Source organism: Bufo gargarizans, chromosome 5 (assembly GCF_014858855.1).
Source record: "Bufo gargarizans isolate SCDJY-AF-19 chromosome 5, ASM1485885v1, whole genome shotgun sequence".
Classification (NCBI taxonomy): Eukaryota; Metazoa; Chordata; class Amphibia; order Anura; family Bufonidae; genus Bufo; species Bufo gargarizans.
Genome location: NC_058084.1, coordinates 488937366 through 488954365, shown reverse-complemented (window position 1 = coordinate 488954365; position 17000 = coordinate 488937366).

Below are 17000 nucleotides of genomic sequence, written 5' to 3'. Positions count from 1 at the left end.
TGCTTTTGTGTGTGCGGACAATAGGCCCTTCCAACCAGTAGCATCCAGGCGGAGACAGTGCCGTGGACGTGGTACGCATAAAGCGGTGTGATCTTTGCCCCCCGCACTCACAGACCTATCTAAAGTATGATATAGGCGGAGGTAAAAAAAATAAAAAAGTACTTTGTTTTGACGGGCAGTGCCAAGATAGGGTGATGCCCCACTGGCAGCAGGAGGCTGGAGCTGCACAATAGATGTATGTCAGCTGAACCCAACTATTTTGACGGGAACGGCCACCTATCTAATGTGTATGTTGGGGGAGAGAAGGCTCGGGCATGTTGTCTTGTGTGTTCTCGGGGAACTAAGGCGGCAGCTTTCTCCGTCTCCCATTCACAGCACATGCATGACCTAGCCAAGCATGCGTGTGCACGGGGGACGCTCATTGCCTCATGCATTCGGCCAGCTTAACAGCGGCAGACATTGACTACACAGAAGCCATGTAACCAGTCGAGTGCCATAAATCCCCAGGACAGTGTCTGTTTAACCGTGTGCGCAAATATTAATATTTAATCATAATTTATGTCATTTACTTTGTATCTGAACCATCTTTACTCAGGTCCAAAGTCTGCCACTTAGTAAAGGGCACGGCTTCTGTGCCAGATCTGCGTTTACTTACTGGGGTTGTCTTAGGATAGAAATTGATGGGCACAGCACTCGGATAGGCCATGGGTGTCCAGCTGACCTCTGGGCCCCCGCCGACGGCTGGCTAGCGCTGTGTCAATCGGCTTTCTCCCGGCTGCTGCGCGCTTGTACATCAGGCCCATATTTTTGGGCGGATTGGATGCGGACCCGTTCATTTCAATGGGGGCCGCAAAAAAAATGCGAACAGTGTTGTCCGCATCCGTAAAAAAAAAGAAAAAAGCTAGAACATATCCTATTCTTGTCTGTTTTGCGGGCAACAATAGGCATTGTAACAATGGGTCCCGTGAAAAGTTCTGGATTCAGACGGACCGCAGCTGTGTTTTGCAGATCCACGATTTTCAGAGCGCAAAACGGATACGGTCGTGTGAATGGACCCTTAATGGGGAAGACACCTTTCATTTTCCAAAGCAGCTCTGAAAACTAAAAGGCGGTGATCTCCCCCCAATGACTGTAATTGCCCTACCAGCAGTCAAAGTGGCACTGCCCTTTTCGGACACAGTGCTCAGACCCTTGTCGGTCAGGCAAAGATGCCATGTCCACAATGTCCATAGAGGTTGTCGCCCAACTTTCCACAGACCCTGACTCTGACATTGTTGATGCCTGTGTCAGTCTTCACTGCGGCCTTGTCCTTTTATTCATAGACTGATAAGTATGTATCTATCATGTGTAGGGTATGAGTTTTTGTTTCTTATCAAAGATGGAGGTTGGTGATTATAGATCATAGATTGTAAGCTCTTGCGAGCATCTAGTGTTTCAGTTGTATATTAGGCTACTTTCACATTAGCGTTTTTTTGCGGATCCGTCATGGATCTGCAAAATTGCTTCCGTTACAATAATACAACCGCATGCATCCGTCATGAACGGATACTGTTGTATTATGTCTTCTATAGCCATGACGGATCCGTCTTATACACCATTGAAAGACTTCTATGGATCCGTCTTGCTCTGCACCACATCGGCAGCGTTTTTCTGTCCGCGATGGGGACGCAGCCAAACGGAACGGAATGCATTCTGGTGCACTCCGTTTCGTTCAGTTTAGTTTTGTCCCCATTGACAATGAATGGGGACAAAACTGAAGCGTTTTCTTCCGCTATTGAGATCCTCTGACGCATCTCAATAGCGGAATTGAAAACGCTAATGTGAAAGTAGCCATAGCTGTCATTTTGTGACGTCTCTTGTTTTGTACATGAACCCTCCGAATTGTAAAGCGCTGCGGAATATGATGGCGCTATATGGATAAAGATTATTATTTTTATATGTAGGTGATAGATAGGGAACTGTCATCTAACCATTCCGGTCAGCATAGCCCCATAGCAACACCCATATCCTTATCCTTCTGCTTTTGGACCACAAACAGCGCCACTCATCTCCACAGATTGTATCTGGTATTGCAGCTCGGCCCATTCACATGAATGGGTCTGTTTTTTACCCATTCCTGGATGCTGAGAGAAAGAGAGGCCGGAGCTTTTAACTATAGTGAGCAAGCACGACCACTGCTGCTGGATGGCAGGGTGGTCGTAACCTCTGGAAAGGAGCAGTGTATAATGTGATGGAAAAATGAATCCAGCCAGTAAAAAGCAACATGGACAATCACAATACATTAGTAAGTGCCTTGTATTCACTTTCTCTACATGCCATTTACTGAAGTGAGAAAACCCCTTTAAACGTAGCAAACTATGGAGGTGGGCACCAACCCATGGGTCATGCCACCCTTCTGTGCTACAAGTGAATGGACCCATGTTGACGGCCTTGCCTGTCTGTTGTGTGTGTTTGCTAGCATGACCACGGTAAATAGGCAGTGACGTATTAGACGCCACATTCCACTATGTGTAACCCGTGGCCAGAGACTGCTAGTTTATATTTTGTGGTAATGGCACAGGGGAATCAATTCTCTGTCTCAGGAAAGGCCGTTGGGTCATACGTAGCCGAGCCAACGGGTGCCAGCTGTTATCTGTATGGGCTTTCTTCCAAATGATATTAAAATTCAGACTTTTTTTGAACAGGGCATCCGCGTTTCCCTGTAACCGGCCTGCCCTGTGTTCGAGAAGATGTAGAATATAGGGCTATATATTCGTAATCATGAATATTCTAGATTTTTTTTTTTCATCAGTAACCTCCCTTCTCACTTGTGGGCCAATGAGAAGGCTGCAATGTCTTTGTCTGAGCTTAGCAACATCCCTAGCAACCAATAGGAAAGTTGCCTACCCCTTACTATATAAGAACCTCCCCAGCAGCCATTTTCTACATTTTTTTTTGCAGTTCTGATAGGTTATATCCTTATATAGTGTAGCTGGTAGGTTCCAGTGCAGGGTGTTAGGTAGTGTGATAGGGATTACTGTTTCTCTGCTGCCCATACATACAGGCTACAGACATAGTGCTGTGATGTCACAACAATACTTAGTGCACCAATCCGTAATATCTACTCGGACCTGAAAAAATGTGAAGTTTCATGTATTGCACAAAAAATATGCGCATCATTAGTGGCGATTTGCGCAATTGCGAAAATAATGACGAGATCACAAATTCTACAATTCGCGAATTTATTGCGAATATTAGGCAAAAAATTCATGAAATATCGCGAAAAACGAATATTGCCTATGCCGCTCATCACTATCAATCACTGATAACACCTCCCCGTGTACATCTATCAGTAACTGACAGCTATCTCTGTATACACATTTACACAGAGAATTCGGTCACTGATAACACCTCCCCTGTGTACAGCTAAAGTCAGAAATAGCAGAGATTTGAATGTATAAATTACAAGTTTTACTGAATCTTTTCCCATAAAACGATATATCCATCTGCTCAGCTCCTCCTGCTCTATAACACGCTGCCTGCAGATTGCACTGCATTTTGTATTGACAGGTTCTGTTTAAAGGGGTTGTCTCACTTCGGCTTCAGTTATGATACTCCCCATTTTATAGGTTGCTGGGTCCCCATGAATGAATACTTTTAAGGGTGGCTTCACACATACGTTTTTAATGGCGTTTTTGTGCACTTTTGAAGTTTTAGTTGCATTTAGGATTTTTTTTTAATTTTTTTTCTTGTGCAGTAAAAACTCCATCTCTAGATGTTAGCTAAAAATCTATTGGAAATATGAAATGCAGGACACACGAGTTTTTTGTTACTGTCATTTTTTTTATTAGGTGGCGCTGTTTGAGTTTCTGCATTTTTTATGTAGTGTGTTGACGATTTGCTGTTTTTCTCCTAGGGCCATGATGGCTAACCTCCGGCACTCCATCTGTGGTAAAAGTACAACTCCCAGCATGCAGTCTTGCTTGCCTGTTTTTAGGAATGAATGGAGCATGCTGGGAGTTGTAGTTTCACGGAGTGCCGGAGGTTAGCCATCACTGTCCTAGGGAGTGGAGAGAAAAAAATGCAGCTAAAAAGACACCATAAAACGGCCATATGGAAAAAGACGGATAGCTTTTTTGAGTGAAGAAAAAAAAATTGTGTGTGTAGGAGGCAATTGGAGGACAAGGAAGTTCACCCTGAGTTCTCGATATAGTTGCAGCAAGCAGCTAATAAAGCCACTCATCCCCAGCCTTTTGCTAACGGCCTGTAGTTTTATAGTGCCCACTTCAAGCATTATGCCTAATTTTAATGGAATTAAATGGCTTAACAGAAAGAAAAAAAACTTCACAAAGAAATTGGCTAAAAATACAAATCATACCAGGAATCCTGTATGAGTTTGAGGTACTGGATCGCCCTCTACTGTGATGATGAGGAAGCACAACTGATTTCACATGAAAAACTACCCAGATCAGGTGTTTTTAGATTTGTGTGCTCCATGTATGCCCCTTTTTAACCTGATTATTACAATAAATTAATACCTGGAACACATAATGACTCTTGTCCATCCATAGAGCAAAATGCCTTAATTGACTACAACTCGACAAATTCAACGGAAAACTGTAAAAGGTGTAAATCCCACCGAAATGAGATAACTGTCAGCCGTACAGGCCTATTATTTCTATACAGGGATCAGATCCAATATTTAGGTGTGCAATAGCCCTGGGTGTCTGTCTGCTAGGAGGCCTCCAAAACTGGACACCGTGTATGGGTGGTATCATTTGGGAACTGAATTGCAGAATGTTGTTGGCTCTATGTGGTAGTATCATGTGGGCTCTTTGAAGGGCAGACCTGCAAAGGGAAGTATACTTACCTGCTGGGTCCTTTGCTTTCCAACCTCAACTGCCTCACTCAGGTCCTCCCCTGTCAACACCGCCTTGATGTTTCTGCAGCCAATTGCTGGCAGCAGCGGCGACCTGCCTTTCTTGCGTCATGTCAATTGGTCACGTGATACAAGACGAGAAAGTCACCGCTGCAGCCAGTGATTGGCTGCAGTGTCATCAAAGTGGATGGTGACAGTGAGGGACACGAGTGAGGCAGCCAAGGAGCAAAAGAGCCAGGGCCCAGCAGCAGGGAGCAGGTAAGTATGGGGGGGGGGAAGGTGCAAAAATTCCCCAAACGTGGCCAACATCTCTAAGGGTTTGGATGCTGCATATTATTTGAATACTATATGGTGGTATTATCTGAGCTAAATATGGCAGGTGCTTATTATTTGGATGCTATATGGAGGTATTATCTAAGCCAGGGATGCTCAACCTGCGGCCCTCCAGCTGTAAAACTACAACTCCCACCATGCCCTGCTGTAGGCTGTCCGGGCATGCTGGGAGTTGTAGTTTTGGAACAGCTGGAGGGACGCAGGTTGGGCATCCCTGATCTAAGCTAAATATGGCATATGGCAGCTTCTTATTATTTGGCTGCTATATGGTGGTATTATCTGAGCTAAATATGGCAGCATTATACACTCGCCTAAAGAATTATTAGGAACACCATACTAATACGGTGTTGGACCCCCTTTTGCCTTCAGAACTGCCTTAATTCTACGTGGCATTGATTCAACAAGGTGCTGATAGCATTCTTTAGAAATGTTGGCCCATATTGATAGGATAGCATCTTGCAGTTGATGGAGATTTGAGGGATGCACATCCAGGGCACGAAGCTCCCGTTCCACCACATCCCAAAGATGCTCTATTGGGTTGAGATCTGGTGACTGCGGGGGCCATTTTAGTGCAGTGAACTCATTGTCATGTTCAAGAAACCAATTTGAAATGATTCGAGTTTTGTGACATGGTGCATTATCCTGCTGGAAGTAGCCATCAGAGGATGGGTACATGGTGGTCATGAAGGGATGGACATGGTCAGAAACAATGCTCAGGTAGCCCGTGGCATTTAAACGATGGCCAATTGGCACTAAGGGGCCTAAAGTGTGCCCAGAAAACATCCCCCACACCATTACACCACCACCACCAGCCTGCACAGTGGTAACAAGGCATGATGGATACATGTTCTCATTCTGTTTACGCCAAATTCAGACTCTACCATTTGAATGTCTCAACAGAAATCGAGACTCATCGGACCAGGCAACATTTTTCCAGTCTTCAACAGTCCAATTTTGGTGAGCTCGTGCAAATTGTAGCCTCTTTTTCCTATTTGTAGTGGAGATGAGTGGTATCCGGTGGGGTCTTCTGCTGTTGTAGCCCATCCGCCTCAAGGTTGTGCGTGTTGTGGCTTCACAAATGCTTTGCTGCATACCTTGGTTGTAACGAGTGGTTATTTCAGTCAACGTTGCTCTTCTATCAGCTTGAATCAGTCGGCCCATTCTCCTCTGACCTTCAGCATCAACAAGGCATTTTCGCCCACAGGACTGCCGCATACTGGATGTTTTTCCCTTTTCACACCATTCTTTGTAAACCCTAGAAATGGTTGTGCGTTAAAATCCCAGTAACTGAGCAGATTGTGAAATACTCAGACTGGCCCGTCTGGCACCGACGACCATGCCATGCTCAAAATTGCTTAAATCACCTTTCTTTCCCATTCTGATATTCAGTTTGGAGTTCAGGAGATTGTCTTGACCAGGACCACAACCCTACATGCATTGAAGCAACTGCCATGTGATTGGTTGACTAGATAATCGCATTAATGAGAAATAGAACAGGTGTTCCTAATAGTTCTTTAGGTGAGTGTATATCCGTATTTATATAGTCTGAAAATCAAAAAAAATACTTTGCCTCTTACCCAATTTGGTGTAAAACTGTCCCTGTGTTGGAGCTGAGATAAGCGGCTGACAACCACCTCCGGCACAACTTATTTTAAGCAATAAAATTGCATGGGTTGTATACCAAGTATCCCTATTGGCAGATCTTGAGGTATGGTCTGCAAGACATGAATCTTATGTCTATGGTGAGCGCAGACCAGATGTCCAAAATAGATATCGGTCTGTTGAGTGGTTGAAATCTGTCTGCTGTTCTGTTGACGTCTGCACTGTGCCCCCTATAAGATCCTATACCGCAGTCTGCAATCAGCTACGTCACCTCCATCATACAGCAAGACATAGATAAAACCCGCAGACAGAATTTTAGCCCCTTATCTATTTCATCGCTCTAATTAAGAACATTCAAATTACCCCAACCTCACATGTAACAAGGGGCATATTCATTCCCTGATAAGGTGATATGCCCCCAGGGAGGTCTGCATCGCCCCTGGCTATAGAAGTAGCTACCTGACAAGCTATTGACCACATTGTGATTTCAAATGAAGTCACCCTTTATAAAGGTGAACTCCTCCACAATGAGCAGCAATCACCAGATCGCCGACTGTAACTCAAATGTAAAATCCAATAACATTTAAGTGGATTAAGCGCAAAACACCAAACTATCACCCAGGTAGACAATGGGCCATAAACGCACAGCCAAGAAGCATACAGTAGGCCTTTCATCTAAAGCTTTCCACCACCTTCATTTTGAAGGAGCATTTCAAAAGAAAATGGGAGCCCTGGAGGGCTGAGATCTAGCTGGCTGGGGCATGCTTGCAAAAGAACCTGTGCTTAATGTGCACTCACAAACACAGACTGTGTGTGATGTCACTACCACTTACAGGGTGGTCTTGGAGGAGGGTGGGAAAAAAAACCTCAAGATTTTGGATAGACATAAGTGGCCGGTTAGGATGGGACCTGGATATGAAGGTTTGGAAGCGCAATGTTTTATCAGATGAGTTCTAACGGTAATGGCTCATCCCACTTCTGTATAGAAAGTGTTAGGCCTCTTTCACACGAGCGGGACGGATCGGCTCCAGATGCGTTCAGGCACTCCAGATGCGTTCAGTGAAACTCGCACCATTTTGCAAGCAAGTTCAGTCACTTTTGTCTGCAATTGCGTTCAGTTGTTCAGTTTCTTCAGTGCAATGCGTTTTGATGCGTTTTTCACGCTTGTTATAAAAAACCTGAAGGTTTACAAACAACATCTCTTAGCAACCTTCAGTGAAAAACGCATCGCATCCGCACTCGCTTGTACGTTTTTTCACTGAAGTCCCATTCACTTCTATAGGGCCAGGGCTGCGTGAAAAAAATGCATAATATAGAACATTTTTCATGCAACGCAGAACTGATACGTGAAAAAAAACACTCATGTACACAGACCAATTGAAATGAATGGGTCAGGATTCAGTGCGAGTGCTATGCGTACACGTCACGCATTGCACCCGCATGGAAAACTCGCTTGTGTGAAAGGGGCCTTAGGAGATGATGTCAGAGCATGACACAGTAGGCAGGCATTTTGAAGGTGGTCAGACATCCAGAAATGTGGGGTTTTGTAGTGAAGGTGCGAAATATTTGCAATGTGGTTGTGTAATGTAGAAAATAAAACTCGAAAATTGTATGAATATACCAAGTAAATCGTCATCAGAAATGTCAGGGTGCATGTACTATACAGGCAGCACATGCTGCTCCTATGGTAGAGGGGTCCTAGATCAGGTTGACTCCATATGCATCTCCTATGGGTATAGAAAAATTTAATCTAAGACCCAGCTAGAGGGTGATGTTGACCTCTTCGGTTAGGCATGAGGGGCAGAATAGAGAAAAAGTGGTCCTTGTGATATCATAGCACTTAGAGGAAGTACAGGGAATGGACAGTGCAATTAATAATGGAACGAGTGCATCCAAATACAGGGGTAATGTACAAAGAGAGGCCACAAAGCAGAAATAATAAGTGTAGTGATGTCACAGCATATGGAAAATAAATACTGTGAGATCACAACTAATGATGTCATAGCATGAGCCAATTCAAAGATTATACACAGTGATGTCACAAGCCTCAGATGAACAACATTGATGTTAAAGGACACAGATAAATAAAACTGTGCTGTCACAGGACACAGGTAAATAAAACTGTGCTGTCACAGGACACAGGTAAATACAGTGCTGTCACAGGACACAGGTAAATACAGTGCTGTCACAGGACACAGGTAGACAATACAGTGATGTCACGGCACACATAAACAGCACAGTGATGTCACAAGACACAGGTAAATACAGTGCTGTCACAGGACACAGGTAGACAATACAGTGATGTCACAGGACACAGGTAAATACAGTGATGTCACAGGACACAGGTAAATACAGTGCTGTCACAGGACACAGGTAAACAATACAGTGATGTCACAGGACACAGGTAAATACAGTGATGTCACAGGACACAGGTAAATACAGTGATGTCACAGGACACAGGTAAATACAGTGCTGTCACAGGACACAGGTAGACAATACAGTGATGTCACAGGACACAGGTAAATACAGTGATGTCACAGGACACAGGTAAATACAGTGCTGTCACAGGACACAGGTAAACAATACAGTGATGTCACAGGACACAGGTAAATACAGTGATGTCACAGGACACAGGTAAATACAGTGATGTCACAGGACACAGGTAAATACAGTGCTGTCACAGGACACAGGTAGACAATACAGTGATGTCACAGGGCACACATAAACAGCACAGTGATGTCACAGGACACAGGTAAATACAGTGCTGTCACAGGACACAGGTAAACAATACAGTGATGTCACAGGACACAGGTAAATACAGTGCTGTCACAGGACACAGGTAAACAATACAGTGATGTCACAGGACACAGGTAAATACAGTGATGTCACAGGACACACAAAAACACCACAGTGATGTCACAGGACACAGGTAAATAACACTGTGATGTCACAGGACACAGGTAGACAATACAGTGATGTCACAGGACACAGGTAGACAATACAGGGATGTCACAGGACACACATAAACAGCACAGTGATGTCACAGGACACAGGTAAACAGCACAGTGATGTCACAGGACACAGGTAGACAATACAGTGATGTCACAGGACACAGGTAGACAATACAGTGATTTCACAGGACACAAATAATACAGTGATATCACAGGACACAGACAAACAACACTGTGATGTCACAGGACACAGATAAATACCAGTGATGTCACGGGACAAAAATAAATAACCCAATAATGTCACAGGACACAGATAAATAACAATGACGTTACAGATTTTTGGCAGGAATTTATGTGTCTAAAAATCCATTCCATACATCTGAATGGGGTTGTTTTGGCAGCAACATCTGCAAGCACTATTCGGGTGAAGTACAAGGGCTGACCATGTCACCTCTAGCTTACCAGGGACTGGACTCTTCACCATTTGGTCGCCAGGGATGGAACATTTCTCTACTGGGTCACCAGGGACTGGGCACTAGACCAATGCATCTCTTATGAATGAGCGCTGCACCACAATGCATTGAATACTACACCGAGGACACACTAAGGACTTCATCAGGAACTGAATACAGCACACCCAAGCACCTGGAGGAGCAGTAAGTCACTAAAAAGGGACCAGGCACTTCATCTATATAATACTATGGACTGGAAACAGCCAGCAAGATAAATTGGACTAAACTGTGAAAATGCCACTATATCAAGAAATAAGCACACACTATAACACCTCATCAGGCAATAGCCACTAATCACACCACTGGGTCTTTATACAAAGTGTAGTATAGACCACTGGGAGTCTGGGACTTCAGGGACTATGCGAATCTTAGGTTCTCTATGGACTGTGTTTTAAATAGTGTGAGATATGTTGGATTATAAGTAATTTTTGGAAACATAAAGCAGTAATATTCTCTGTCTTCCATAGATATTGGGGCAGATTCAAATGCCTGAGTGATATTCTAACAGAGTAGAGTCATCTGAAGCACATGGAGGGCCCAGTGGTGCCACTCAGGGCGTCGCTGTTTTGGCAAGGGGTTAAGAGCAGTCAACTGTGTTAAGTGTAATTTTCTTTTCAGCTTCTTGCTACTGAGCTGCATGCAATTACTTGTACGTATGCAATTACTTGTACGTAAATTTAAGTGGTAATTTAGTGAGACTGATTAGTGCAATGATTAGTAGATTTGCATAATGTAAATAGCAAAGCAATTTGCTACAATCTGGTGACAATTCTTTCTCCAGGCGCACAAAGTGAGCTGTAGGGTTTGTTAAAGTTGTAGCACAGGTCCTGAAACAAGAAACGAGAGGGTAATTGCATACGGTGGACATTATCTAAGGGGCTTAAATCCAGATTAGTTTAGTCCCTGTGGGCATATCACAGAGACACCATGTAAGGATAAGTACATTTAGAAATGTTTCCTAAAGGCAATGGACACCTTTGACATGGGAATTTTTTTTTATTTTTTTTACATAGGTTAGTGATTACCTTGAGTTGAAAATGTTGCACTAACTTTCAGACTGCAATCTTCATACCTTCAATCACTCAGATTCCCTAATATTCAGTTTCCTTCTAGTTTCAGATTTTCCTCATGTGAACCCTCCTAGTAATACATGCTAGATGTGAGGTCTGTGTGTCCAGGATGCTGCTGGCTTGACTAGTTCTCATGCACCAGCATAGCTTCAACTGTGGACTGATTAAGCACATGAGGGATCTCTGCACTGTGAAAGTAGAGGAAGTGATCTCCCGCTCCCTACCTCCTGCAGAATTTGCCATGAGTGCCCTGCTTTCTGTCTACACGTATACACAGCCTATGTGATTCTATCTCTGCCAACTTGAGTGTGCTTTCCTCCCTTTCTAAGGCCTGTGTGATCTGCCTTCCTTGGATTCATCTCCCCATTTCCACACTCTGACCTGGCAATGTACAATCTCCGACCCCCCTCTTCCCCGCTCCCACATCTACCATTGAGATGCGGGAGGGAAAGAGACGAGAGAGCCATCAGAAACAAGAGCAAAGCTCTGACAGATTTATGTCAGATTCAACAGCACCAGCAGCTAGGTGAAGGACTTGCAAATTTGCAACTTTTGTACTCCACAAAACTGGCCTACGGCTGTCACGATCCCGCCCGTGACAGAGGTTAGAAGATCTGAGTTCCTGCTCATCCATTTTCTATAGAAGATAAATGTACTTCTCTTGGTATTCTTTTGCTCCCATTTGCTCATCGCTTACTAGGCCACAGGGAGACGCTGGTTCATTCATCTGGGAAGGAACCAGTAGTCTTTGACCCTGTCACCAATCCTAGGGATTTTCAGAGTTTTAGGGCCTAGGTTTCCGGTGTATGAATATTCCCACCTTTAGGGTCTATTTATACTGACAGGAGTCAGGGCTAGGTTTAGGGTTTCCGTAGGTGGTCACCATTTCCTTTTCCCTAGCCTTGAGACCTAGTTCCTGGTCATTTTTCTTCTGATGTCTTTCTGGTGTTCCCCCCCCCCCCCCCCCCCCCCTCCCCTTACATTGTGACAACAGCTTTAGTAAAATCTACATCTATTGAGGAACTCACCCAAAGTAAACGTGTTCTGTACAGTGAGCAGGTGCACAGTCTATGGTCCCTTCTTTTTTTGTCAAGGATACTGTCACTGACTTCTGCTACCTGGAAGATCTTCCAAAAGTAGTCAGGATAGTGCTCCTCCACATTTCCATTTGGAGGTTTGCCAATACTTGAATTAAACTGTACCATCACTTTGGATCGGCCACCCTGGAATAAATGATGTTTTGCTGGCCTCCACAATCACCAGATCTAATGCTCTGCAACATCTTTCTGTGGGGTTACATCAAGAACTCGGTGCAGATGCGCCCCAACCGCAGGATCTGCATGACCTGAGACTACTCATCACTGAAGAAGTGGAGTCCATATCCGAGTATACGCTGGCATATGTCTGGACAGAACTGGATTACCACTAAGGAGCCATTCACACAGTGGAATTTGCTGTCAGAATTTTGGAACAGACACCGTCCCATTCAATGGAGCTAGTGAACACCTGCGGCAGAAACCACAGTGGTTGCTACTGTGGTATATGGCATCGAACATTTATAGTGTATATACAAAAATTGGATAGTGTGTCATTTCATGTTAATAAATTTGTGTCTTATGAATACTGAGGCTATAATTTATGACCATTCTTTTTTAATCACCTTGTATGAATATATATATATATATATATATATATATATATATATACAGTACAGACCAAAAGTTTGGACACACCTTCTCATTCAAAGAGTTTTCTTTATTTTCATGACTATGAAAATTGTAGATTCACACTGAAGGCATCAAAACTATGAATTAACACATGTGGAATTATATACATAACAAAAAAGTGTGAAACAACTGAAAATATGTCATATTCTATGTTCTTCAAAGTAGCCACCTTTTGCTTTGATTACTGCTTTGCACACTCTTGGCATTCTCTTGATGAGCTTCAAGAGGTAGTCACCTGAAATGGTCTTCCAACAGTCTTGAAGGAGTTCCCAGAGATGCTTAGCACTTGTTGGCCCTTTTGCCTTCACTCTGTGGTCCAGCTCACCCCAAACCATCTCGATTGGGTTCAGGTCCGGTGACTGAGGAGGCCAGGTCATCTGGCGCAGCACTCTCCTTCATGGTCAAATAGCCCTTACACAGCCTGGAGGTGTGTTTGGGGTCATTGTCATTGTCATTGTCCTGTTGAAAAATAAATGATGGTCGAACTAAACGCAAACCGGATGGAATAGCATGCCGCTGCAAGATGCTGTGGTAGCCATGCTGGTTCAGTATGCCTTCAATTTTGAATAAATCCCCAACAGTGTCACCAGCAAAGCACCCCCACACCATCACACCTCCTCCTCCATGCTTCACGGTGGGAACCAGGCATGTAGAGTCCATCCGTTCACCTTTTCTGCGTCGCACAAAGACACGGTGGTTGGAACCAAAGATCTCAAATTTGGAGTCATCAGACCAAAGCACAGATTTCCACTGGTCTAATGTCCATTCCTTGTGTTCTTTAGCCCAAACAAGTCTCTTCTGCTTGTTGCCTGTCCTTAGCAGTGGTTTCCTAGCAGATATTCTGCCATGAAGGCCTGATTCACACAGTCTCCTTTTAACAGTTGTTCTAGAGATGTGTCTGCTGCTAGAACTCTGTGTGGCATTGACCTGGTCTCTAATCTGAGCTGCTGTTAACCTGCGATTTCTGAGGCTGGTGACTCGGATGAATTTATCCTCCGCAGCAGAGGTGATGTCACTACCAGAGCTTTGAGACGTTCTCACAGCTCTGTGTCTCCACCCCTGTGATGATGTCACTTAGAGTTTGGAGGTGTTCTCACTGTTCTGTTTCTCCGCCCCTGTGATGAGGTCTTTACTCCCAGCTGTCTCTCCTGCGTTTGATTTCCCTGCCTTTAAATCACCCCTCCTCCTATTGCAGGGCGTGGATTATATTTCTATTTTCAGTTGTAGCTCTGCCTTGAGTATCTTCACTTCTTAAGCTACTAGTTCTCTGGACCTGTGTTCTGCTGCTGCAAGCACTCCGGATATTGCCAGCGGCCCTTGGATCCGTCTTCTCTGCGGCTGCAGCTCCATCAGCTAAGTGTGCAGACTTTGTTGTGTACCTGGTGATTTCCTGACTGGATCTGAGGTGGCCACGGTTCCCTCCATATTCTGAGCAGGGCATCGGTGGCCGTGCCCCTTCCACTATTGTAGGGGTTACAGGGCTCATCAGTCTAAGGTACGCAGGCATGCCTCGTTCCACCATTTGGATCCGGGCATGTGCTTTAGCAGCATAGGGAGAGTGTTGAGGGTCTGACAGGGGTCACCCTTTCTCTTCCCTAGTTTGGGTCCGGTCAGTAGCTCTTCTTACTGTGTATGCTCTGGTTACCCTTAAACAGCCGTGACATTATAATCCACCAAAACCGTCCTTGTTGACATGGATCCGCTTTCTGGCTTGGTTGACCGCATGCAGGGTCTTTCTTTGGAAGTAGCGGATCTCCGTCAATCTGTGACTCAGCTACAAACATTGGGCTCTGCTCCGGCTCATGGAGTCTGTTGCGAGCCAAAGGTCTCACTTCCGGAAACGTTCTCCGGGGGCAGTGAGAATTTTGTTCGCTTCAGAGAGGCATGTAAACTCCATTTTTGTTTGTGTCCCCACTCCTCTGGTAATGAGGAACAGAGGGTGAGGATTGTCATCTCCCTGCTCAGGGGTAATGCTCAGACTTGGGCTTTTTCGCTGTCATCAGGGGATCCCTCCCTTCGATCCGTGGAAAGATTTTTTGTGGCCCTGGGGCAGATATATGATGACCCGGATCGTGTTGCTCTGGCAGAATCGAACTTACGTGTTTTATGCCAGAACAAACTGTCTGCGGAGCTTTATTGTTCTGAATTTCGGAGATGGGCAGCTGATTCAGGCTGGAATAATGCTGCACTCCGAAGTCAGTTCTGTCATGGTCTCTCAGAGGGTTTGAAAGATGCCTTTGCTTTCCATGAGAGACCAACGTCCTTAGAGTCTGCCATGTCATTGGCGGTACGCCTTGACAGGCGTCTAAGGGAAAGAAACAAGACCTCTCCGTCCAGCCATTGTCAGTCTAGGGGCAATGGTGCGGACTCATTCAGTATGCAGGGGTCTCATCCTGTCTCGCTCCCCTCTGAGGAGGAGCCCATGCAGGTAGGCCGACTTGCCCCAGATAAAAGAGGATTTAGTCCTCAGAATATGGTGTGTTTTTGTTGTGGGGGCATAGGTCATTTGGCAAATGTTTGTCCGTCTAGGAGATTCCTGAACTGTACTAAGAGCGATAATAAGAGAAAAACCTCAAGAGGTAGATCATCAAGTTCTGCTTCATCTGCTACTTTGGGCAAAGTTGATGTGGGAATTGATGCTATTCCTCTGACCTGCAGTTCCCGTTTTCTCCTGTCTGCCAGGGTGGCGCTAGAGAGCAAAGTCATTCCTTGTGAGATTTTTGTCGATAGTGGAGCGGCCGTCAATCTTATTGACACTCAATTTGTAGCCATGCATGGTTTTCAGGTTTGTACATTAGAAAAGGATATACCTGTTTTTGCTATCGACTCTGCTCCACTCTCGCAGAGATCTCTGAAAGGCATTGTTCACAATATCCGGCTAGCTGTAGGTGACACTCATGTGGAGGAGATATCTTGTTTTGTCCTTAACGGATTGCCTTCTCCTCTAGTTTTGGGGCTACCCTGGCTCACTAGACATAACCCCACTATTGATTGGCAAGGAAGGCAAATAAATGAGTGGAGTGACTTTTGTAGAGAGAATTGTCTCACAGCGACTTTTGCAGAGGTGTCTACTAAAACTGTGCCATCATTTCTCTCTGATTTCTCGGATGTGTTTTCCGAGAGCGGTGTTCAGGAGCTACCTCCTCACCGGGAGTTTGACTGTCCCATTAACCTCATTCCCGGCGCCAAGCTGCCAAAAGCACGCCTCTACAATCTCTCACAACCGGAAAGAATCGCAATGCGAACTTATATCTCTGAGAGTCTCAAGAAGGGGCATATTCGTCCCTCAAAGTCACCTGTTGCCGCGGGTTTTTTTTTTGTTAAAAAAAAAGATGGCTTTCTGAGACCTTGTTTAGATTTTAGTGAGCTGAACCGTATCACGATTCGCGATCCCTATCCCCTTCCTCTGATCCCGGACCTCTTCAACCAAATTGTTGGGGCCAAGGTGTTTTCCAAATTGGATCTGAGAGGCGCGTACAACCTGGTCAGGGTCAGAGAGGGAGATGAATGGAAAACGGCCTTTAATACCCCTAACGGGCATTTCGAGAATCTCGTTATGCCTTTCGGCCTGATGAATGCTCCGGCCGTCTTTCAGCATTTTGTTAATAGTATTTTCTATCATTTAATGGGGAAATTTGTATTGGTGTATCTTGATGATATTTTGATTTTTTCCCCTGATGTTCAGACCCATCAGGATCATCTTTTTCAGGTCCTGCAGATACTGCGGGAGAATAAACTGTATGCCAAGCTGGAGAAATGTCTTTTTATGGTATCGGAGATTCAATTTCTGGGTTTTCTCCTCTCTGCTTCTGGTTTTCGCATGGATCCGGAGAAGGTCCGTGCTGTGCTGGAGTGGGAGCTTCCTGAAAATCAGAAGGCATTGATGCGCTTTCTGGGTTTTGCTAACTACTACAGAAAGTTCATTTTGAATTATTCCTCTATTGTCA